Source organism: Phyllostomus discolor, chromosome 9 (genome assembly GCF_004126475.2).
Source record: "Phyllostomus discolor isolate MPI-MPIP mPhyDis1 chromosome 9, mPhyDis1.pri.v3, whole genome shotgun sequence".
NCBI lineage: Eukaryota > Metazoa > Chordata > Mammalia > Chiroptera > Phyllostomidae > Phyllostomus > Phyllostomus discolor.
Window position 1 is genome coordinate 77,189,063 of NC_040911.2, and position 27,392 is coordinate 77,216,454.

At 35.6% G+C, this 27,392-nt stretch overlaps 1 protein-coding gene and 1 long non-coding RNA gene across 3 annotated transcripts in view; both read right to left on the reverse strand.

The window, feature by feature from the left end:
- Positions 1–27,392, reverse strand: part of PLCB1 (phospholipase C beta 1) — a 660,986-nt gene that overhangs the window by 331,508 nt on the left and 302,086 nt on the right. The gene's annotated exons all lie outside the window — the stretch shown is intronic.
- On the reverse strand, positions 23,863–24,670 carry LOC118496878. The gene is made up of 2 exons (XR_004899440.1): positions 24,090–24,670; positions 23,863–24,027 (listed from the first exon to the last, which is right to left on the reverse strand). It is a non-coding gene; the product is annotated as an uncharacterized LOC118496878 (long non-coding RNA).

The following is a 27,392-nucleotide window of genomic DNA, read 5'->3' on the forward strand; positions in this document are numbered from 1 at the left end:
CAGACATACAGACTCAACACTACATCATCTGTTTTCAGGACAAGAAGAAAAGAACAGTTTGGTTTGAATTCACTCACTTTGGTCAAAGGGCCATGTCTCCAGCCTCTGTGTTATCACGTACACCAGAGTTTAAACAGTAGATCGGACATAAGAAAGGATTGTACAATGATGGTAAAGATGAAGAAACAGAATTGAATCACTTCCAGTCTGTCACTTGATATGACCACATGGTATTTTACCTATGTTTAAAAATCAAAGCAGTAGAAGTATGAATTTGAGGTGTTAGGTGTTAGGTAAGCCACACTTTTAGTACCTAGGTGAACATATTTGTTGTATTTCAGGTTGGTATTTGAATTCAAATCCATATATTGTTTTACTTATAATACATTAAAAATTATTCTAGAATTTGATAAGGCAGACTCCATACATCTATGCTAGCCCCACTAATACATATGAAATGCAAGTTCCCAATCATTTGACATGTCTTTAAATTATGTAAAGAGATTCTTATTGTTAATTCTTATTGTTATAATTGATTAATTTAACTTTCTGTGATATTTAAGTTAAACAAATTGAAAAACTTTAAAATTATCTTGGACACCATGGTGCATAGCTACCAAAAGATGCCTGTAATCATCTCCTTTGGAAATGAATTGTTGACATAATGATACAGAGGCTAGAGTAGCAGCTATAGGGTAAAGGGTGTTAGATGCTGCAAGAACCTACTTTGAATAGCAAACCTCAAAATTACAAATCAAAATGAACTCAAAATCATAGCTTTAGAAAGTGAGATACATAAAATTCCAATACTCACTAAAGAATGTTTAATAATAATGTATTTCTTATTCTATTCCTTTGGTACTACATTTACCAGTGTTTATTATTAAAACATTTATTTTCAAGTACCGCATTCTTAACCTTTTTATAATTGCTACATTAACATCTTTTCAACTTCTGGCACCAGTCTCTCCAGTCCCTTCCTCAGGAGGCAATAATAAATACCCTCAAGTCTACCACTACGAGGCAGCTCTAGTTTACCACTTCGTTGTGGCAAATGTTCTTTACCCTGCATTCCAAACCTATTAGTTATCAGATATTCACTAAGTCCTGCTTCTTGGTTTAAATCTTAAATTGATGGATTCTTGTCTTTTGATGGATACTGACTTCTATTATTCTCTTTACTTCAACTTTGATACTTGCTTACTGCTGATTGTGGCACCTGGGAAATCATACCTGTTAAAACTTTCGCTATTCTAAAGGGTTCAGACTTATTACTGTGATCTTTGGCAACAGTTACTTCCCAGTTGCTTTCTCAGTTACTATTACAGTCTCAAACCCCACCAGCATGGAGTAACTCAAACTTATTGATATCAACACATCACATGTCTACCCAATGTGACCATTGCTACTTTACAATTACTCTTGAAAGCGTGGCACTTGTGAGACTAATGGTTATTGAGTGAGAGTTGGTTTTATTATATGATTATACCTACACAATGGTTCTATTAAAACTATGTTTAATAATAAAATTCCAATAATAATATGCTATTAAAATGAAAAATCTTGGGCCAGTGAAAAACTGGGAACATATGTCATCTGAAGTTACAACAGATAAAATGGGGTAAAGGGTTTCCATAGCTTCCTTTGGCTCACAGAAAGCATTTTTAGATTAGCTGTCGTTAGTTAGATGAATTGATTATTTGAACTCTATCTTCATTGGCAATTTACCTTATAAATGCCCAGCCAACATGTGGGGATTCATTTACAATGGACCTTTTAAACAGATTCATAATTGTAGCTTCATTAAACTTCTGATTTTTCCTGATATGTGCTTTGGCTTATTAAAATGTGTAACTTTCAAGTTCATTATTTATGGAGAAGTTCTTTGCTAGTTGTATGGCATGTTAAAATATAGAATCTTCAAGTTCAATATAGAGAACACCATAAAAAAGTTGATATAGACAATTTTACATTGAGAAAGTATGAGTTGCTTCAGCAAAATCTTTCAGAGTATCAAAGACAATTTTGGGGAGGGAAAACTATTATTAGATAAGGAAGTTCATTTGGGTTAAGTTCAATACACAGAACTAAAAATACTAAATTAAAAATCCTTGGCAGATGCTAACAAATTTTTTTAAACAAACTTTTCATATTTTAAGAGGTAAATTACTTTTTCTAAAATTCTCACAAGCTGGAGAAGGCACCCAAAAATCAGATAATTATATATGGGCTGGGTCTTACATTAAACCAACAGCCTGAGTAGGAAAGGAACAAGGAAGAGAAACCGGGGAATGCACAGACCCAGTGTGATGATCTGTCCAAACACCAGATTTAAAGCTTAACATCAAAATAGCAAGTTAAATTCTCCAGCTGTGCCAAGAGTTATTCCCCCAAGAAAAATGGAAAACAGTGTTTTCCCAGTTGTCCATCTGACAGGTTCCTCCAATAATAATGGCAAGTAATTTGCATGCAATCTAAGCCATCTTTAATTAAATTGTTACCCCATTCACGCCCTTAAAGACCAACTGGTTTCTCCAAACAGATGTGACATAATTACCAGCTCCAAAGGATTTCTTTCAACTGAGCCAACTGTATTTTCCTTCCTCTCTTTCCTAGATGCTAAAATTTCCAGTTGTCCCTTGGAGAAAAGTTAATCTCATTGAGCAATTTGACAGCTTCAAAAAATTGTTCCCATCACATCTAGCAAAACAGGATATATTTTATGAAGCATTTCACTTGGTATCATAGTAATAAGAAGTTCATTGGTGCAAAGATTTCAGAGGCTTATAAATTTATATTAGAAACAAACACTAAACAGACTAATTGGCTACATTCCTCTAATTCCTCTACTCCTTCCCTCCACTAACTGGAGAAAAATATAAACATTTGATTGTTGCTTTACTCACCAACTGCATTAATTCAAAATGTCTCTGGAGAAGTAACTAAAACCAAAATCCATTCCCTGCATCCCAGCCTGTGTTTCCCAACCAGTCACATGGGGTCGACATGGAGCAAGCTGCTGAGGCTCAAGTATGCTCTCTGCTCAGTGAGAGAGGAGGCAAGAGACTGCAGAAAGTGCAATGGACTGGGGAACCATTGTTGGAAGCCTATGGCAGAAAGAAATTGCCATTGGTCCTCCCTGAGAAAAGTCTCGTTTCTTCATCACAGTAAGAACTACCCAATGTCCATCTTCTCAAAAGAAAAGATACAAAAGAACCACTTCTGAGTGCCACTCTGGCAATATTAGAAAATTCAGTGGTACCCAGCTTTCAGTGTTTTTTAGAAAGCAAATATTTTACAGGACACCCAGGTGGTTTTACTTAGCTTTGTTTTGTTTTTCTAGTGGTTAAACTGTGTTTTTATGGTGAGGTCAGAGGAAAATGTATGAGAAACAGGAGAGGAAGAAAACAAGAACAGAAAAAAGGAGAAAGGGCAGGGGGCTGGGGCATGCTCACCTATTGTTTTGTAATTATGTGGATTTCGGGTATAACCCTAAAACACCCTGTGGACCAGGTTACAACCAAGTTAAAATGTAAAAGGAATCCCACTTTTGACTTCTATTTCTCCAAGAACACTTCCCCGTGGTGTTTTCCATTACTCTTGGTATTTCTAAACACATGGGAACCTTGCATGTGTCTGTCCACACAGAAGTTAGGTATGATTTGCTTTGACCTAGGAAACATCAGCTGAAGTGGCCTGTGTCACTTGTAGAAGGAAACTTTAAAATCAGTACATAATTTGTCACTTGCCCTTTTCTTGTGCCGCAGCAATTGGCAACACAACAAACAGTGGCCCCCTTCCATCACATGGACCTCAGGCAGAAGAAGACACAGAGCACAGCTGCCCTGTCCAGCCCGGGACGTGAATCATCCCTTCATCTGGCACACCCACACGATGAACAGGCTTCCTGCCTGTTCCTCAGTTAGTAGCTGGATGGGTAGTCAGATCAGTTAGGAGACAGGGAGGGAAGGAAGGACAGAGGGAGGAAAAGAGACCACATTCACATGTAACTTTTATTAATAGTATTTTGTTATAATTGTTGTGTTTTATTATTACTTGTTGTTAATCTCTTATTGTGCCTAATTTTTAAATTAAACTTTATCACAGGTATGTATGTATGGGAAAAAACATCGTTTGCACAGGATTTGCAACTGTCTGCAGTTCCAGGAATCACTGGGGTCTTATGGGCACATTTCTAGTGGAGAAGGGGGGGTACTCTGCAATGGGGCTTGACTGAGAAATATGCGTTTTATATCAAGCTTGTTTTTTTTGTCAATACCCAATTAAAACTGTGCCTTTCATGTCAAATCTTTATGCCTCTGGACTTTTCTCTATCCCTGCTCCAACCCTCGAGATGTCAAAGCATCATACTGGGAAATGTAGAAAAAAAATAGAAAGACGAGGGTGGAAACGGTGGCAAAGCTGGCCACACTACTTTCTCCCCTGCAAGCATGTAAGTGAGGTAATTTACCAGTTAGTTGAGTAAACAAAAGTTTTATGTGTGACTTTCTTAGAACTAAAAATTTTATATTAAATATTTAAGTTACTTAATATTTAAATGAGAAATATACTGCCATAATTCAAAATTCAAAAAGTAAAACCAAAGTATACAACAAATGTCTCCTCTCAACCCTGATCCTATCAACCTAGGTAATAAACCCCAATTCCTAAACTTTTTTAACACTAATCTATGCTTCCAGAGATTTTTAGATGAATGTACAAGAAATACAAATAATATATCTTTAAGAGTAGCATACTATGTATTCTGGTATACCTTTAAATATATTTTTTAAAAACACTATTTGTAAGTATGTGATAAATCAGTGTGATTTTTCGGGGGCAAAGGTAAAATAAATGGATAGAAGGTGATTAAAAGTTTGTGAGATCAGAAATAAAGTAACTTTCTTTTCTCTCTGTATTCACGCAAGAACTGGTCCATGTGACTGTATAGTGATCAACAGGGGGGGAAACGAAAAAAGACAAACCCTGGCATTTTTGGAAGAGTTACTCTGTACGGCTCATGTACACTCATGCACCAGGTAAGAGGGTGTCAGCTAACCATTCAGGGAAGAGAGAAATGGAATGAGATGGGGGGAGGGGCAATGTCAGGAGGAGACAATGGTAAATTCTGTGCAGGAGGAGGAGAAGCATCCCGCCAGGAAAACCAGGGAGAGAAAAAAACATGTGTAGCATCTCTAAGAAACAGAGGAAATAGCCAGTCCAAGCAGCCGCCAGCCTTCGTGAGAAACCTGAATGTCATTTTAACAAGTTTGGACACATTGTACTGTTGGAGGTGTGTTGGAGGAAATGCTTGATCAGATTGGCAGTTAGAGAGATTACTTCCTAGTATTCTACTATTACTGGGGCTTTTGTGGTTCACTATCCAAAGTACCTTTCCCTCTATAAACTAACTCAACCTTCATATTTACTTCTAAGGTGGGTCTCATTTTTTTATTGTCCAGATAATGGTAAACTCAGGTGCCAAGATTCCACAGCACACAGCTGGTCAGTGGAAGGATCACATACTCCCTCGTTCAGCTGAGCCCAGGGTTGTTGAAGAAGGGTAATTAGCTGGGACAGATAGATCAGAAGATTAAAGCTGTCCTAGGCTGATGGATTTTCTGTAACATGGGGAAAGGAGATGGAAAAAACATGTGTCAGAGGAGTAGTAGAAAATTTAAAACAAATTTTTAAAATGTATTCTCTCTAGGAATTATCAGCAAAATGGCAAAAATATTGTCTGGAATTGGGGTTTTGTGCCACTATCCTACCAGCAAATAATCTAAGAATTCTGCAAAGATGCACAAAAAATCAAAATATTTTCTCCCGTGGTTGGAGATTAGCACTTGGCAAACTGCTTAGAACCAATAATGGAGTTATTACCAACCAATCAGCAAAACTTCAAACATTTTCTTATCTATGAGAGTGCAGTTGCTCAAAGAATAACTGGAAGTTGAAAACATTTGATGGATAAATGTACTTAGGTATGAAAAACTGTACTTAGTTAAATACAAATCATGTGCCAGAAAATAAATAAGCATTTCATTTCCTTCAAACAAGGATATATGTATATTAATAACTCTGCAAATAATATAAGATTTCAAATGATAAACATGTCCATCTGCCTTGTCAATTGAAATATGTGAAAACTTAATTTTCAGAAAAGTGTATGGCCATTAATATCACATTTACCATGTTCTATAGCAGTGCTGACAAGAGTAAAAAAAGATTTAAATGTCAGAATAGTTCACGTATTTTTCTTTTATGGAATGTTTTAATTATATATATTATTATTACAAATAATATATATTAATATATAATACATAATATATATTTATCCATATATTACATCTATAGATTTTATAAAATATATACTGTATATCATATATATTATATATATTTATAAATTATATATATTAGGATTTTACTTATTTATTTTTAGACAGAGAAGAAGGGAGGGAGGAGAGGGAGAGAAACATCAGTGTGTGGTTGTCTCTCACATGGTCCCCACTGGGGACCTGGCCTGAAACCCAGGCATGTGCCCTGACTAGGAATTGAACTGGCAACACTTTGGTTTGCAGTCTGGTGCTCAATCTACTGAGCCACACCAGCCAGGGCATAATAATATATTTTTAATAGTCAGAGTATCTTTAGAACCTATGCATGGAACACTGTTAATTTTAGTTTTACGTTTATATAACTTTTCTAATGCAGTTGTCATTATAAATATTAAATATGGAAAATTATCTTAGTTATAAAAATATATATAAGTAAAATACATTCAACAAATGAAGTAAGGCCATGCAATATAAATTTTATTTCTTTATTTGTTTGATTACTTATTTTTTGGGATTGCATTTCCTATACCTTAAAAAAATGTACCATCCTTAGGAGAAATAAAATAGGCATAATAGAAACAAGAAGAAGCCCAAAGTATGCATATTTTTTTTTAAAAATGGTGGCATATATTATACACTGCTATACTTCTTAATATCTTTGCATATATGCTAAAACCTTAAGACTGCACATGGTCCAGCAATAGCCACTAATTTAGGGTAACTTGACTTTGCAGAAGGGCTACATAGCAGGCTAAGACCCTGGCATGAGGATGTTTCTTATGGCCCGTTGCGTGAAGTTTATCCCTGGTTAGCATGTTAGTTTACCCAGCCTGAAAACCCAGTAGGCTCAGTGTCACTATCCCATCTTTCTGAGTGGACTACCAAGCGGGCACAGGCTTCTCTCCAGAGGCAGCCTCAGGAGGTAGGACAGAGTTCAGCAAACCCTCAGAGAGGGAGGCACAGTGGTGGCGGCCAGGATAGAGCCCACTACTTCCAAGACCAAGGGCACATCTGTGTCTTCATTTCTCCAAGGAGCACACACTAAGTGCCTGATGTGCTGCAGGCACTGTGCTCGTCCCCTGGGAGTGAGGGGGTACAAGGCACCCTCCAAAGGTAGGTCTCTCCCAGGCTAGGCATGGCCCTTGAGGAAGGAGGTTATTGGGCAAATAAGAGAAGAAATGAATTTGGGGTTAGAAACTGTGCCAAGTGATTTGGTTTGGCACAGGTTGGTTTTTGTTATGGAAAAAGGCATTCTCTTGCCCAGGCCATGAATGGAACAAGGTCTGGTGGGTCTAGGCTACCACAGTGTGTTTCTCCAGTACAGCTGGCAGAGAAGGAGGGAGGGTGACCAGGATCACTCTGAGGTGGACCAGTGGGTGTGTGGAAGTGAGCCGTTAGGGTATCTCAGAAATCTTCAAAAGAGAATACACACCATGAGTAGCTGGGCCGGGCACTAAGGGCAAGAAACAGAGAGAAACTCTTCTTTACTAGTCTTTCATGCTACTGAGGAAACACTGATACATTTTATGCATATTTCATAGAACTAATGCAAATATGAGTACAAATACAAATAGAAACACCAAAGACCAGGATTTGGGGAGTGCTTGCGATGCTCCCTGGGCACGGTCATCAACTGCTACAGACATGATCTCGTTGAAGTGTCTGTGATCACCCTACCAGGCATTCAGGACCTATGTCTCAAATTCCATGCTATGGAGGAGGAAACTAAGTCTTAAGAAGGTTAAACCACTTGCTGAAGGTCATAAAAATAGTAAGAGTGACTCCAGGACTTGGATTCAGGCAAGAAGACGTCTGAGCATGAACTTGGAGTCACTGATAACAGGTGAATAATAAAGATGAAGAACAGAGATTTGGTAAAAGTTTTCTTTACTAAATTACAGGAAAAAAAAAACATTTAAAGACAGTGTGAAGTATTTGTACATAAACAGAACTCTAAGGTACAACCTCTGTGATCCCTATAATTTTGTGATTCCTGGGGCTATTGCTCCTATCACAATGGGCCCTTCTAAGATCTCAATTGCAAGCAAAGATGTCAACACTTTAGGCAGGACCGGTTTCTCATAACTCTTACCTATTCTTACAATCCTAGAGACTAGAATAGTATATGGAACCCACACCAAAACAACAAAATGAGTTGTACTGGTTGTAAAATACTTGAATTCTCAAACAAAGCAATTGGTTTGTGTAGTAAGAAAGAAAAGATAAGGTACTCAACAGGGTCTGCATACTTCTTTAGACTATACTTCTTTTTTTTCTTTAGCTACTTTATACCTCATGGATTGATTTTTATAGATGTTTTCAATAAATAACTTTTTCCTAAATTAATAAGCTGCTAAAAATTATCACTGGAACACTGTATCCAGCTCAATTATGTCATGTAATTTTTTCAGATTTCCTTCAGTAAATTTCTTACCTGATTACGATTTTTATTAAAGATATTATCTGTAGGTAGTTTTCAAAAAGTATACGACTGAATTGTCAACCTAATACCTAACCGACTCTAAGTTCAGGGACACAGGGCCATTTTTCATTGTATTCCTACCACCTAACTCAGTGCTGAGCACATATTAAGCATTTAAAATATATCTGTTGAATGGATTAATGAAAGATGCCAGTAAAGAGAAACACTTTGTGAATCACATAGAAATCACCACAAATATTACCTTTATGTGAGTTTCTGTTTTTTATTAAAATGCAGCAAATTAACATACTGATTCCTTCACTACAATTGTAGGCGAGCTGATTACATCCTTTAAAATATTTTAATACAATGGACTTTGAAGGGAAAATATTAGCACATATACTAAGAATACAAGATTATATGACTTTAAGTAACAACAAAAAATACCTTCAGTTTTGTAGACCAGAGTTTAGAAATAAGATTCTCTGCTATATGACCTTTTTTAGCTTCTATTCTTGGAATGCCTAATACCAAGTATCGGCACTGATTCTGTATACATTTCCGGCTTCCTATGACAAGAGCAACAGAAAATACATAGACTTCCCCCAATGTAACTCCTGCTCAGTGTTTTGCTCTAATATTGCATTAGTGTTTGACAGGCCAGGTGAGTAGATGAGAAGGCATCTCTCCATTGCATGTAACAAAGAAGGAAGCAGTAGATTCTATGAGAAAGGCAACGCTTTTATTTTTCTCAGAATATCAAGAAGTTCCTAAGGTTTTATTGTTCTTACTAGTTAGGGAGATTACAGTAAAATGCTTATTTTCTGAATGAAAATTACATTAGATAAACAAAAATAGATGCATTGCTTGGTATGAAGGTGTACTTTGACAAGCTCACTAATATCACTGCATCAGCAGAATGAGCATTATTTTTCTCATGGGGTATTCAATCCTGATGGGTGGCACAGGAAGACTTGTAGATGGTCTGGTCAATGTTTACATGGCATACTCTCAGAAGAATGAAGCCGAGGCCAATGTGTTTGCTTTCTCAATGACTCCTGCTACACTTGCAACCCCTGCCCAAGTGACCAATGTGTGAAAAATCTGGGCTCAATTGCTACAATGTGAGAGACCCGGTGAAGCAGCCCAGGCCATCTCAGTAGAGGACACCTTCGGCCAGCCTCCTCCTGATCTGAAAAGGAAGACTGCTTCTAAAACTGAGTTGCTTCAGCTGAACTCAGGTTAGCCTGACCTAGATTAGCAGAACCACCCAACTGAGCCCAGCCCAAACTGCAGCCAGCTGAAACATGAGCCTAAGTAAAGAGTTGTCTTAGGTCACTAACTTTTGATGACTTAAGCTTGTGATGCAGCAAAAGCTAACCTGTTGTCTATGGGTTAGTAACTATTACGATGTCCTATGCCCTTTACAATGCATCACAAACTATATAACTGTCTTCTTTACTGGATGCTTCTCCCCCCAAAAGGACATAATTTCTAGGAGGGCAGGTACCTTCACCAACCTTATTTTACCATGCATTCCAAGCTCTTAAAAGAATTCATATGTACCAGTTGCTCAATAAATATTTGTAGCAAGAACAAACAACTCTATTTCATAGAATTATTTTGAAGGTTATATAAAGTAAGCTATAAAATGAATATTTCAATTCTTGGCATTTAGTTTGATATAGAAATAGATTTGTTATTGGTTTTATTATCCTCCTAAATGATAAATAGTGACCAAGAAATAAAAAGAAATTTCAGAAAGTCATTATCATGTCAAAGACAAATATGGATCTTAAGTACTTGTGAAAAATATTTTGTGCACTATACTAGCAAATGAATGAAGTGATTAAAAAAAGCACTCCCTAAGAAATAAAACTAAATGTCTTTAATTAATGAGCTTCTTCTCTGTTTACTGTTTATTAACTGATTTTTAAAATTCATGTGGAGTTCAGATACTTTCCATATTTTATTTATTCAAAACATAGTCTGTACATTTATTAAAAAACTTATTAATCTTGTTTATTTATCATCACACAGATAATCATTTTAATTAATCATCAGTAGTCAAAGTAATGTTTAGATCTATATAAAATTATCTAAAACTATAATCCAGCAGTCACAACCAATCCATCTTATGGTCAAGTGCATGGTTAAATATTTTATAATAATTGTCTTGTACTTGTTGTGAGCATCCTTCAAAAGCAAACAAATAAACAAAATGCAAAAACAAAAACAAAGTCTTCCTTTTCAGAAAATGCCAAGGATAAGATGGCTAACTTGGATAATTTTCCCCTCAAAATATATTTAATAATTGCTAGTAGAATTGCAGAATTGTATTTAAAATACTATCTTCTGAATTGCTTTCCAAAATTACTTTTAGACAGATGATATTTACTTAAGTCCTTATATATCATTTTAAAGTTCAGTAACAAATATCAGATGGATATTTCAAATATTCAATTTTTTAAATTTAATAAATTAAAAATTCTAAACACTTGTTATTAGTATATATAGGCAGCAGTTATACACAAAATGACTGCAAATTTGCTGTTAACTTCCATATTTTAATATTTTTCTACACTAAATGTATGAGCCTAAATAACAATTTTGTAGATTTTTAAATTCACTTTCAAGCAATAAATTCACTAGCACATCTAATGTACAATTACTTATCAGATTCCTTAGACACAATACATATAATATTTATTATAATCATAATTGTCCTTTAAATTTTTATATTAAGTAAGCTTCTAATATCTTCAAAAAGTTGTTCAGACCAGAACACAGAGACAAGTGCAGGCTAGTTTTTATTTATGTAAGTCATTTCTTTGGCTCAGTTCTTCCACCTATAAAATGAGGATATTATCTCTTGCCTAGCCTCAATGCTTATTATTATTTTTAAAATAAGGATCAATGCTAGTATTAAAAGTATCAACAGGAATATGAAGATTTTGTACTAGATATTCCACTGAACAAAAGACTATTTTTCGTGGGATACAGGTCAACCTGATTCATGCATCTACTTAGGGCCCACCTACCACAATCTATCCCTGACTGGTTTAGAAGTTGCACCAGTGGTAGATAGCATTTAAGAAGGCCCTTAGCCAACTCTGTACCAAAAAGGACCCTGGGAAGAAAATCTACATCCCTACATAGCTTTAAGTTGTGGTCTGTTAACCTAATCCACCATCATTTCCTTGAGAGGCCCACAAAAAAGAGAACAGAGGAAAATCTCTAGTTAGTAATCATGGCAAGGTTGGGATACATATAAATGCCCCATATTTTTGGAGAGTAAATTCTCTTTATATGTTACAAACCTGGGACCTACTTTCACCACAGTATGAAATGCAAGCCTCTCATTCATTCACACTGAATGTTTATTATGTGCTGGGCACTGATATAAAGGAGAATAAAACTAGGCACTGATAAAAAGGAGAAAACAAAATGGCAATGCCAATGCTCTGTTACAGCTTAAAAGTATCTAAACATTCACACTGAATGTTTATTATGTGCTGGGCACTGATATAAAGGAGAATAAAACTAGGCACTGATAAAAAGGAGAAAACAAAATGGCAATGCCAATGCTCTGTTACAGCTTATATCTTTGAGGGGGCAATGAGAAAACAAGGAAGAAACCCTAAAAATATGATTAATAACATCCTATTATTGTTAAGCATTCTAAATTAAGCAAGGCATGGAAACATAAGAAGGCTGTGTGGCTGTGTGATTACTTTGAGTACAGGGATCACAGAAACCTTTTTGGGGAAATCACATTTTGCTAAGTTTCTATGGTCTGGAAAAATTGCAGAAAGAATGGAATAGCACATACAAAGACCCTGAGGTAGGTATTGAGGCCAATGCAGATCAATGACACAACTGGTTAAAAACAAACAAACAAACAAATAAAAAGGCAGGTAAGGCCAGATCAAGTGGAGCCAGATTCACATTTGGTCTACATCAGCCCTGCTCCAAACACTAGCTGAACTAAGAGTGCAGGGTCTGAGGCCAGCACGTTGGTTGAGGTGCGTGTGTGTTTAGATCCCATTACATACTGGCTGCGTGATCTTGGTTTAATCTAAGGACATGCTTCCTAAAGTATAAACTATACATAATGACAGCACTTATTTCAGAGAATTGTAATAAAATGAATTTATGCAAGTGAAGAGCTTAAAATGACTACTAGCCATAGCAAGCACTCCATAAATGTATAATATCAGTTCATTATTATTGTTGTTGGTGATGCTATTCTCTTTCTTCTCATGGATTCAGCTGTCTTCCTCCTCAGGATTTTTTAAAAAGATTTTGAACTAAATCTCAGACTAGGGAAAAAATCTCTAAGTAAAACAAACAAACAAAAAAAAGAGGATGGTAAAAAGAAAAAAAAAACTTATTAAGTATTAAGGTACCAAGCATGATGTTTGGCTTCTCACATATTGTGACTCAATCATTACTGTAACAGGTCTGTGAAATAGATAAGTATCACTGGCACTTTACACACTGGAAGCCTGAAAGCAAAAGTTAAGTTACCAACCAAGATCAAAAAAATCCAGTGTTAGAGGTAGTATGTAAACCACAAGTGATGGGGAAAGGAAGAGAAGGGAAGGGAGGGGAGGGTGGGGAAGGGAAGGGAAGGGAAGGGAAGGGAAGGGAAGGGACGGGAAGGGAAGGGAAGGGAAGGGAAGGGAAGGGAAGGGAAGGGAAGGGAAAAGAAAACAGCAAGGGAGGGATGGAGGAGTAAGTGACTTAACTGCTCTGGAGGGAAAAGAAGAATTATAGAACTTTTTGAGCAATAAGGAAAAAAATAAAAATTTATTTTTAAAGACCTGACAAGGGCAGCATTTTGACACCCAGAATTATAGACTAGAAAAGCCTATTTTCTCTCCTCTTTTAGTTCCTAAGTACTTCATTCACTCTGGCAGCTGGCCTTTGTTTTCTGATTTAAGAGCAAGCTACCTTCTAAAATGAAAGAAAATGTTCAAGTATTTAAAGTACATTACTAATTTTAAAATATTGTGATGGATCATTGTATTTTCTCCACTACAAGACATAGCTTGTCTAGAACACATTCTTATGCAATTTGCGTTAATTTCCTGGTAATTATTGTCTTAGAATTCCTTAAACACATAGTAATTCAACCTAAAAAACCTCTGAACATCTGAAAAAATTTAGAGAAAAAGAAACAGAAATTTTCAAAAAGCAGAAGAAAAATAATATTTCCAAAGTGTTTTCCTATACTCTTCCAATATATCAATGCTTAACACACTACTTACTCCTTTTCAGAATCTTCTAAGATGGACATGCAGACTCTTATATGCAAAGGAAGGACTACCTAAGGTTTACCTTTTAATCGTGCTAAAGCATGCGGCACTCTGAAACTTTATGAGAAATAAAATACTGCAATTTTCCCATTTGTTAGGTTCTGAATGGAGATTTAATAATGTTTCCAGAGAGCTAAAGCAAACTAGAGCCCTACATCTACTATAAATAGTACTACCTTTGGAACCCACCATAAACATCAAACTACCAGCTAAAATCTAATGATGTATAATTACAATCTTGGAATTAGAAGAAAATTAATTCATTGTGTGACCTAGACAAGAAAATTTAACCAATGATATACTGAATATTGTTCTTAATTCAGAAACTGTTTTTGGAATAAAGCATTTTTAAAAAGTCCGTGTTCATTTTGTACCAGTTTCTCATCCACACAATAGTATAGGTGGTGCCCTGATGACCAGAAATTTTGAAAAATCAACAAAAGATAGGTAACACATACAAATTATTGGAACAGACAATCACAGTGCAGAGGTAAACTTTTACAAAAGGAGAGATCTGCCCATGAGCTCTCAAACCTCAAAGGTGGCAGGCATGGGGCCAGAGGGGGTCGGTCACAGGGCCATCAGTGGCAGGTAGTCACATCAAATTCATCTTAATGATTCCCTCCTTGTACAGAAAACGGTTAGATATATGAAGGTGATACAAGGGGGGTTTCATTTTATCTGAGCTGTTTGACTTCCTTACAATGATCAGGCTATTATTACCCATGCACTTACATAATTAAAAAATAATTTAAGAAATAAACAGAAAAATGAACATATACAAAGTACCCTTTGCCTTATAGAAATTGAGGCATCAAAACAAATTTCAAAATCCAAGACTAAGTCAACAGATGAATATTCTACTTCTGGAAATATTTGAGCTTCAGTCTAATCCTATCATATTCAAGATAGAAGTTTTTAGTTCCTGACTTGTGCCTACATTATCATTCAGGAAATGAGGAAATAAATTGTTTTTCCTATCTTATCACACTGAAATTATCAATATAAGCCACTGAGTTACTCCCCAACATAGGTACAGGAAGAAATCTGACTCAACAAAAACAAGCATTTCCTGCTTAAATTATTTTGCATTATGCAATGTTATTTTTAAAAGGGGAAGAAGAGAAAAGATGTGTAATTATGCCAAGCATTACCATAAAAATTTCTTTGATACAAACTTACAAAAGACCTATTTGAAGGATTTATCAATGTCACCAGAATTCCATTTGGAAGATTCAGTAACCTATTCAATCTACATAAAAGTGAGTGACTCACACACACAGTCAGATAAGCTCTTTACATGTCAGAAAGGCTATTTTCAGAAGCTTAAATAATGGAACTCGAAATAAGTCAATAGGAAGTGGGGAATTTTTTTAACAAAGAGGCTGACTTGGAGTGGTGAACACACATTGCAATATACAGATGATGTATTATAGAATTATAGAATTCTACAACAGAAAATGATATAATTTTATTAACCAACTTCATTCCATAAATACAGATAAACAAACAAATAGGCTGGTTGGGAAAAAATGGTTGGCAAAGCAACTGTTCATTAAAAATGAACAGATTTGCTAGTAAATTATGTAGCCAAGATATATAACATGATTTGGAGACAATTTCTTTAGCATACCATATCTTGAAACAAGAATGAACACTGATTTCTATATCAACTTAGTTATTTCTATTTCTAGTAAAAATGCAATAACAGGGGCCAGAATCTCCCTCTTACCTGAAACAATAACAACCAAAATATATGAAACAACTTTTTTCAAGATACAGAACATCAACTAATGACAGATAGTGAGATGAGTCCTATGTATAACCCAACTTATACACAGGAACCCAGACAGGTCCCAGAGGTTCCCTGAGTTGAGGTGATGGGCCCGAGAATTCAGGCAGACTAAGGCAAGAGTACTGAGGAGAGAGCTACAGAAAGAAAGAGAGCTACAGAAAGAACAAATCTAGATATTTGTCAGGGCCTCTACTTAGTACTCACGTGAGCACTAATCGGACATGCATGTAAAGGAACTACCCAAGGCTGGGGAAAGAAAAACCCATGAGAATTAGAGGTAATGATGGCCAGCCCTCACCAGGGCTGGAATAATACCTGTTCCTACTAGCCAGACTGGAAAAGGTCATTCATGGGACATTGGGTAGAGAAAATACAAAAGGCTTTGTCTCAGTAATGGGAAATAATTAACAGTAGGCTGAGCAATGTTGCTTTCTAAAAAATTCTTAAAGGCAAAATCCAGAAAGACTAAGGCATTTCTCAGTAATTTGTGTCTGGAACAACACCAAAAATGTTAAAATAGAAAATATACAGTACACAACAATGTAAAACTCACAGTGTCTGGTATTCATTCAAAAAAGTAAGAAAATATAACACATACAAAGTAGAAAACTTGATCAATGGAAATGGATGCAGAACTGATACAGATGTTAAAATTAGCATATGAAGACATTAAAACAGTTTACAGTATTACATATGTACAAAAAGTTAAGTGGAAACATAAGGCTATAAAATAGACCAAGCCCAGATGGCTTCACTGACAAATTCAATCAAGCTTTCAAAGAAGAAAAAAATATCAATTACTTACAAACTCTTACAGAAAATTGAAAGAAAATTGAATGTCCCAACTCATTTTATGAGGCCAACTTTACCCCAATGCCAAAATTGAAAAAACTCACATGCAAAAAACCCCCACAGATAAATATCCTCCATTAACACATATATGGCTAATTTGAAAACAAAGTTTTAGCAATAATATACACATAGAATAATACTACAGCATGACCAAGAGAGGATTTCATCCCAGAAATGCATGGGTGGTTTTATCTTTTGAAAATTAATCAATGTAATTCATCATAATAACAAAATAAAAGCAACAAAAATCATATGATCATCTCAATAGATGTAAAAAAATGACAAAATCCAACATATATTCCTGACAAAAACTCTCAGCAAGCTAGGTAGGGACTTTCTTAAGTAGATAAAGAGCATCTGTGAAAAGCCTACAGAAATATCATATTTAGTAATAAAAAACTAAATGCTTTGCCTTCAAGATCAGGAAAAAGACAAATGTATCCACTCTTACCACTACTATGCAATATTGTCCCAGAAGTTCTAGCTGTGCAAAAAGTCAAGGCAACCAGATTAGGAAAAAAAAAAACAAAAAAGGGCACATTTGCCTTGTAGAAAATCCAGTGGAACCTATAAAAATCTATTATAACAAAAAAGCAAGTTTAGGAAAATTATCAGGTTCAATATCAATATCAATATAAAAACCTATTTTATTTCTATATACTGGTAACAGATAATTAAATTAAAATGAAAAAAGTAATAGCATAAAAATTTGGAATATTTGGGGTAAATCTGAAAGTTAGATATGAAACACTTATGTACTGAAGACTATAAAACATCACTGAAAAATTAATAAGATAAATAAAAAGATATACCATATCATGAATCAGATAACTCAATATTTTTTAAACTATAAATATTCTTCAGATTCATCTATACTGTATAATCCTAATCAAAACCCCAAATTCTTTGTAGAAACTGACAAAATGATTCTAAAACTCTGGTTGAATGGCCTAGAATATTTTGTGGCCAAGTTACTCAATATCTCTTATAACTTTTATTGGGAAATGGATTTTATTGCTTTTCTTATGTTTCGTTGTTCAAATCAACACATGTTCCAGCCTTTACAATGGGGCCACAAGGATAATCCTTTAGATGAGAGGGGCTCAAGGAAGGACAGACAGGAATTGGCAGCAAATATTTTGACAATAACACAATCTACCAAGATGCCAGTTTTCTCTTGTTGGTTCAAAACATGTATATAGAGTTCTCCATAGATTCCTTCCTTTTTGCCTCTGGGGATGACTGAACATGAATATGACCAATCTAAAACTTTTTCAAAACACTACTTGGAAAAAGCTAGAGCTTCTTGAAGCTGCACTGGTGAACTGACTGCTGGCATCGCACCTGGACCTGGCCGGCCTTAGATCCCAGACCTCTGTCAAGCCTCTTGTTGCTTCTATGGCTTGGACCCACTTGATTCCTGGGGGTAGTTATGATTTTCATCTCCTGCTCAACCCCAAAGAGCACTTGCTACAACATAAACATTTTGAAACCCTACTAAACCAAAGCTACCTTTCTGACTTCCAGTGTTTAGTGGAGGACGGAGAGAAAAGAAAATGTGTGCACCCAAGTTATGCTTTTTATAAAATGAGCACTCATAACTATATGAAGACATTTTCACCTCTTATGATTGTTTATCTCTCCAGATCATTCAGCTGAAATATTTTAGTTACATAATATTCACCTTTAATGAGAAAAATAATACACAGCTCCCAGCAGAGCTTCTCTGGGTTCCCTTCTACTCTGCTCATTCCATTGATCAAATTGTACCCTGTGTCCTACCATGCTACAGACAAGTCTGGGCTACAGATCTTTGATTACAGGTTATTCCCCAACACCCCGACCCCTCCCCACAATAGACTCTTGGGACTAGGAATCCTATTCTACTGCTGTGGACTCCCAGCACCTGGCAGAGCTGCCCATGCTTTTAAGGTATTCACTAAATGTAGGAGGACTAAATTATTTAATGTTGTAAACACTGCTTATCAGTAACACATAAAATGAGGTATTTTATTTAGAAAAAAAATATTTCCTAATCTCCATTTGTCTTCTTAACACGCCACTGCTGAGATGGAACAGAGCTAAGAAGCTTCACCATGTTATATTTTTGGAAATATAAGCTAGCAACTGAAATGTTGATCTCTACAACAACACTGCCCAAGACAGAGTCATTAAATCTAGGAAATTTGCAAAGACTCATTGAACTAATCCTATTTGGAGTTTTACTGTGTTTATACCAAAAATATAGTTATTGAATGCAGTTCAACAAATTTTGATACCAAGTTATTGTGAGGAGACAGAAAAATCCTAAAAATGCCCATTTGTTACTTATAGACCAATTAACTTTTAAATGATCTGGGTGAGTCTGGGAATGCTAATACATTCCTAAAGTGAATTAAAGCTTCCTTAGAGAAATTTCAGTAAGTCAAAAAAAAAAAGATAAGGTAGATTATTCTAGCATTTCAGGTCATTTTAAGCATGAGGCTTTGAGTTGAGAGGCAGCCCTGGCTGTATTAATAAATCTGATATTTTCATATTAGTTATGTTTTCTTGGTTGGGTTCCCCAGGATGAAAGGCAGAGAAACAGATTCTTGTGCCTTTGACTTATTGAGGGAGGGCTCTCAGGAGAAACCTGTAAGGAAGTAAGTGAAGCAGGATAGGGTAGGGGAGAAACTAGGCAAAGACCTAGAATCTAGATCAGTCTAATCCCTGGGAGATCTGGGGCAAAAATCCTGCCTAGAGGCAAAAGAGTTATACATCTACATCCTTATGTAAGTCACTCATTGCCTGTGGGGCCACCCTTGGGTGGGATGTAACATAACCTACCGGGCCTCTCAAGGGTGAAACATTAGCAGCCAAAATACATAGCAGCTGAAGGCTGGGTGCACTAGCCAAATGAAAGACATATGGGTGCAGCAGCAACACATCTATTATATAAAAAACCCTACCCACCCTCTGCTGATCACAGATTAAAATTGTAAGGGATTGCAAACTGTTTACAATAGTAAGAACTATCAACAATCTAAAGCTCTAATAAACATCTAAATTGAAATACAATGTAACTACTAAAAATAAGGTTTTAAATTGTTTGATTATAGAAAATATTGAACAGATGAAAGTATATAGAAGAAACACATAAAGATCTCATAAGTACTCATTACTCAACTTGAACAAATATCAATTAAGTGCTAGCTTGTTCTAACTACACCTCATTCATGGGTATCACTCCCCCTCCCTAATATTTTGAAGTAAATATCAAACATCTTGCAGATTTTTAAATTTTTTATTGATTTTAGAGAGAAAGGGGAAGGGAGAGAGAAGCATAGATTTGTTGCTCCATTTATTTATGCATTCTTTGGTTAATTCTTATACATGCCTTACTTCGGCAGATCCTGCTGAACCCGCTACCTTTGTTTACTGGGATGACACTCTAATCAACTGAGCAACCTGGCCAGGTTGTTCCCAAACACCATATAGTTTTATCATAAATTATTATAATGTTTTTGAAGAATGTATGATGAAAGGTTAAAATTTTCATGCTATAACTGAAAGCTCACATTACAAAAATCTACGTAAAATATTATCCAAATTACATTTAGTTTATGTATAGATATAAAGAGGGAAAAATGGTGGTAACAGACCAAAATTTTAAGAGGGAATTAACTGAGAATTGTGTTTCTATAGGGGACTGTTCCGTGTGGTGTGGGAATGTAGCCCAGCCCCCACTTGGAAAGGCCAGTGGGGGGTAAGGTCCAACACACAGGAACCAAGTCCACGGATAGGTTCTCCCATGGGGAATCAGGCCTGCATTGTACCTAGGCTGCTATGAGACTTGCTTTTGCTAAAACTCCCTCACCCTGAATTAAGGCAGCAAATGCTTAATGCATATCTCTAAAGTAATGTCCTAAAATCTGCGCTAAACCTCCCAAGTATAGAGTGTAACCAATTCAACCACTTTCCCCCTTGATCTGTAACATCCTTATCTTAGAAGTAATTAGCAACATTCTTTCCTTTGTTATCTATAAAAGGTAATCTCCAACAGTGAACCTGTGCATAGTAAATGAGGACCATCCTCAATGTAACATACTCAGAAAAGCAATAAAAGCCTGTCCAGACAGGGGCAGGGCTCTCTCTCACTTAGAAAGCTACCATGCCATTCCTTTTCTCCACAGGACTTCTGCAGTCTGTGTGAATTTGTCTCCTATAGCCACGACACATAGATCCTGCTGGTCAGGGTCCGCATCATGTTTCAATATTTTTTTGTACATTTTCTACAATGAATATATCTTTCCTATTCAGTCCTCACATGACCTCACAAAAAATACACAAATTCTACATTTATAAAGTGGTTAAAAAATACCACTTCACACTGGTCAGAATGGCCATCATAAACAAATCAACAAACAGTTAAGTGTTGCTGACTATGTGGAGAAAAGGGAACCCTAGTGTACTGTTGGTGGGAATACAGACTGGTGCAGCCACTATGGAAACAGTATGAAATTTCCTCAGAAAACTAAAAATGGAACTGCCTTTTGACCCCCCAGCAATTCCACTTCTAGGATTATACCCTAAGAATCCTGAAACACCAATTTAAAAGACCTTATGTACCCCAATGTTCATAGCAGTGTTATTTACAATAGCCAAATGCTGGAAACAGTCTACATGCCCATCAATAAATGAGTGGATCAAAAAACTGTGGTACACAGTGGAATACTACACAGAAGAAAGAAAGAAGGAGCTCCTATCCCTTGCAACAGCATGGATGAAACTGGAAAGCATTATGCTAAGTGAAATAAGCCAGGTGGTGAAAGAAAAATATCATATGATCTTACCTATAAGTGGAAACTAATCAACAAATCAAACAAGAGCAAAATAGAACCAGAGACAGGGAAATAAAGAACAAACTGACAGTGACCAGAGGGGAGAGAGGAGAGAGGAGGGAAAGGAGGGGGAAGGGTCAAGTCAAGGAACATATATAAAGAACCCATGGACAAGAACAAAGGAGGGTTTAGGATTGAATGTGGGAGAGAGGGGGTGGGCAGGGGAGATCGATGGGGGAAAAATGGGGACAACTGTAACTGAACAACAATACTTTTTTTAAAAAAAGCTTTTAGAAAATAAATAGTTATCTTTAAAAACTGCTCCATCTCAGGCCAACCTCTGAAGTGGGCCGTGTTACAGATAACTTTATTGAAGTGGCTGTTATCTAAACAGCTGGACTTTAGTCACTGTAGAAGTTCTCTGAGGAGCTTCAGAACAGATCAGACCCAGAAACTCTGAATGTCCCCTTGTCCTCACTTTTAACTGGTTAAAAGTGTCCTGCAAGATTACAGCAATAGGTGGTTATTTAAGCCTGTTAAAATTCTGAAAGCAGAAATTTAAGGTGCAGTCAGGGAGCTGGGTAGGTTAGAAAGCAAATGCCCACAGCAATGAATGCTTGTTTGCTTGGAAATACTTTAGGTATTTAGTTTTCAATATAAAATGTTCTGTAAATTTATATGTCTACACTCTAATTAATTTTTCTAACTCCACTCAATTATTTTTCCATTTCACACTTACAATATAATCATGTAGCATGTGACATTTGCATTCGGTTTAGTAAAGTTTAATTTTTATATATTTTTCCCTACAACAATATAATATTTTGGGGGTATAGTAACAAAAAAACCTCCTAAAATAGCTGCTTTAACAGAATTTCCATTTCCTAAAACAACATTGAAACATCATTTTATCTGTGATTTAAATTTTTTTTACCCGTTATAAATTCAAATTTGAATAGAAATAAATCTATATGATCGTGTACCAGAAATGTACACTTGAAACCTATGTGATCTTTTAACCAATGTCAACCCAGTTTAATAAAAAATAAAAATAAATCTATAATAAATTAACATGGAACTAATTATCCAGTCAATCATATAATATACACATTTACAAAAAAATTGTTATGTGTAGTAGATAACCTGATCCCTCCACCTTGGTTTCTTTACTTCCCCCAGATACTCATATATGTACTCTCCTTGCATCTCAGAGCAACTGGTCCAAGACCTAGACAGCTTTTAAATAGCACCTCTGTAGGTTCTGTGTCTGTGGGTAGAGTCCAGACATCCATTGTACATTTTTAATATTTCCTATACATAATTGAGATGCACACTAAGTCTGAAGAATTACTGGTATTAAATTAAACAAGGCCATTAGTGTCAGGTGGCTATAATGCCTTAGCTGCCTACCACAAGCAAACAAAACCTAAGTGTAGAGTGCCTCAAGGTTAAGAAATCGAAGCCTAAAGATACCAACCACAAACAGCCAGCTAACGCTTTCCCAAATAAGTCAACCACTTATGGGACAGGCAATCAAATAAGTTCCTTGTTTTGCTTTCCCATCTTTATAAAAGTCTTTCTTCTAGTTCCTGTCCATGGAATGCCTCTAACCGTTTCCAGTTGGGCACTGCTGTATTTGAATCAATTTTTACTGAAATAAACTCTTAAAATTTTAACACGCCTCAGTTTATATTTAACATTAGCATAGCAGAATGAGGCTCTGCCATTCATCGGCTGAGCTCATTCAGGCCCAGGTTCATCAGAGGAGGCCCTCTGGCTCTGACCTTCTGTGCCCCACTCTGGCTAATGTGTTTCTCAGAATTGTCTTGAAAGTTTTCAGGCCAATAAATTGTGTTTATGTGCATAATGGACTTCCCTGTGACTAATAACTCCATATAAGAGTATTAGCATCACCAATGCCTGAATTTCAGTGAATGCCTGCCATGCACAGGGTTCATCTTATGTCCCAGGAATGTGAAGGGATAGTTAAGTATGCTTTTATTTCTGTCCTTAAGCAGCTTACAATTTACCTGAGAAATTAAAATTAATCAGGAATGCAAGAATGAAGAAAAAACTTTAAAAAATAAATACTTTGAGACACACTGGTTTTCATTCCTGTTCTTATCAAAACCAAATCTTTTTAAAAATGAGACTTGTGAAGAATTGCCTGAGGAACACACAACTATCGACTCCAGGTTCTATGTTTGGATGAATCCACTCTAAGGGTAAGATACAGATGGCGACCCTGCAAGTTTGCTTCTTACACAAAGTTTTATTTGACAATTATGCTTTTCACTTTCTTTTTTAATTGAAAAAAATCTTAACAGCTGTGTTTTCAAGTTTGCTAAAGAATATGAGGCCTTGCTTGCTTCATCAGTCAGTACCCACTGAATGAGATTCCATGAAATACAAATCTGTTATAACTAAGGGCCGGTTTTCAAAAGCTTTCTTCCATGTGAAGCACCGGGAAGTCCCCTCCCTTCATGTTGACTTTGAAAAGCTTAAGGCTACATAAAACCATAAGAACAGATATTCATTTACAACTACTGTTTATAGAGTCTTCTCGTACTGGGCACCGTTTTCAAAATGTGGAGATGCAGCAATGAAAGAGCTCAACAAAATCCTTGTTCTCCTGGAATTGGTATTTAAACTGAGAAACAGAGATTGAAGCAAGACAGTAAAAAAAATGAAATGGTTTTAAGAAGATACTATTGTTATGGGCTTTTTTTTTTTTGCAGTTATACCATTCTGCAACACGGTTTACTATTACAAATGTGGATAGCATTATATTTCTATTGAACAGGACTGTTCTAAACAGAACTCAAATCAATGCCTTAAAGATGCTTATAATTTTAAGGTATTAACTCAATACTTTTAATTAAAAGTACCCCAAGAATGCATTATTTGTTCAAGTACTTATGATTTGAGCCAGACAAGGGTTAATCAACCAAGTCACTTGGCTTAATTAGGAGCATATTCTTAAACAATAAATCACTTTTTAAAAATGTGTTCCATACACTGACTTTTTTGAACCAACTTCATAACCATTAATGTCAACAGCATTTGATAAAACAATGTGTAGCTGGTATGTCAGCATGTGGCATGTGATTACTATATGTGCATATGTACTGTAGAACTGTATACCTGAAATCTGTGTAATTTTATGAGCCAACATCACCCCAATAAATTCAACTGAAGCTAAATAATTAAATAAACAAATAAAGGCAGTCAGGAAAAAAAGAGAAAATACATGTGCATTCTGTAATGGGTGCGTGATGGTCACTTAAGAGCACACAAAAGATGAAGCAGTGGGAAAGGATGGAACAAAGACAATCAGGAAACTATATGCGAAAGATGGAGTGTTCATCAGTTATGGAGCCCTACTTATGCTTGGTGCTTTGTACCCATTACCTGAAAAACTAACCACAGGGGGAATTATTATCCTATTGTATGGTTGAAGAGTCTGAGGTACAATGCTAGTTAAATGCCAGGGGTCACATATTTTGGAAGAATCACATCAGTAAGCTTAGCAGGAAACATTTATGGAGGATCTTCTATGGGTGGGAGATTGTATCAGTTGTTAGGAAGGCAAAGTAAAAGACTCAGGTTTTGTCTCAAGGATCTTATAGTAGAACTGGAGAGAGAATAAATATGTTTTATTTGAATATAATGCTTACTAGATAGAAAAAGAGGGCTGGTGTAAAGAATTCTGCTCTCAAATAACACTGGCCTGGTTAATCTTCCAAGGTTTTATTCAGCCTGACACAATTCTCACTGTTTCCATAGGTAGACAAAGGTTTCAGATAAGTAGGAAGAAAACTTCTCCCACATTTTTTTCCACTACCATTTCCTCACCCCCAAATAATTCCTCTCAATCAGTAAAGGACTTTTAGGAAAACAGGTAAAAAAGAAAGTAGGACTGCTTGCCCTGTTTACTTCTGCCAAACAGTTCTTTCTATTAATAACAACCTCACAGATTGTGATTTTCTGATTATGTTTTGAGCATAAGTTTTCAAAATTCAGTTTATTATATACAGCCCCACTTGGCAAGCAGTCTGCATTTATATATATTTTTCCGATATATAAAATTGAGTCCTTTGTAATTAAATTGCTTTTTATTTCTCTGAGTGAAAATAAGGACTGCAAGCAGCATTTCCGAAAAGGGAATCCACTTTCCTATAATTGAGATTGTATGGGGCTTACTGGACAGATAAATAATTTTGAAAGTATTGCTGTTATTACTTTCCTTAAGGGGGATATAATAGGATGTTATACAAACATATATTTTTGAGAAATATCCTTTTTATTCACTGCTATATGTTAATGGGCATGCCACTTTGTTAAGCTGGACAGAAAAGACAAATTTCATCCTGGGCTTGCAGAATCACAGTTTTAAAATAATTTCCTTCAAGCACAAAACAAATTAAGTTGTAAAAAAACACAGATTTTATTAAACTATAAATAAATGGCATACTAAAATAATTCTTTAAGTTGTGGATGTTCATGAAGGTTCACACCATTATTAAGTGTGTTTTCTTCATTTGAAGCCTGAAAGTGTTCCTAATATTTAATTTTTCCTCTTTCATAAAAAAGTGATATTTAAGTAGACACCACCTCCAACACTTTGTAAGAAACAAAACCATTATTCACAAAAGCATTGACTTTCAGCTGCATTCATTATTTGTGAATTTCAAATCAAGGGACAATTCAAATTATTTATCTGATTAGTGTCTACTGCATGACTTTCAATGTGATATTATTAAGGTGAAGGATACAGAAGATACACACAATCTCATGGTGGAAAAAACAACTAGTATATAAAAATAGTTCCTTCCAAAACAGTAATTAAGAACTATTATGTAACTAGTTTATGATTAGTTTTGAGAAAATTAACTGAAATGAGCTAAATTAAATGCACACCCAAAAAAGAATAAATATGAAATGTTTATTAAGCATTTAGTTTGGTAATACTAAGTACTATACAACCACCAACTGGTAGCAACTGGGCTTCCTAATGCACTACCTTCTGGGTATAGAACAAAAAGCAGACAATAACCATAGACAAAGAAAAGAAAAAATGGATGGATAGTGAATGTCATTATTGTTACAGAAAAAAACAATATTTTCAAAATAAAATATCTGTATCAGAAGCCATTTGAAAATTCACAATAATTAGTTTTTTTTCAAATTAGTGCTATTTAAGAACATGTTAGGAATTATATCAGAAGATCCTTCAAGCCACTTTGAAAGTGATAACTCTGAGGATTATTGTTGTCTGGTGATAACATAGTATAAAATCTTATCACTAAAGGTTAACACACTACCATTTAACTTCTTAAATAACAAATGCATTCAAATTTTTTCTATACATAATCTAAACTTTCAGCTCCTGTTTCCAAAACAGAGAGGCAGTATTCTGTCTCCCATTTTACTTTTGTTTAAGCCAAGTTGAATACTCAGTTTATCATGGTTTTCAAACTGTATACTACTCTAGTCTTCAAAAGGTTCACTCCAATCTAGGCACTGTCACATTCCTTGGGGTAATTTGGTTAGAATTTAGTGGGTTTAATAGGAAACCTACCTTTCTTCTCCTTTTATTTATTTATTTATTTATTTATTTACTTATTTATTTATCATTTTTCAAGTACAGTTGTCTCCATTTTCCCCCATCCCCTTCCCCATGCCCCACCCACCCCCACTCCCACCCTCAATCCTACCCTCCTTTGGCTATGTCCATGGGTCCTTTATACATATTCCTTGATGACCCTTCCCCTTCTTTCCCCATTACCCCCCTCCTCCCTCCCCTCTGTTTACCATCAATCTGTTCTTTATTTCAATGTTTCT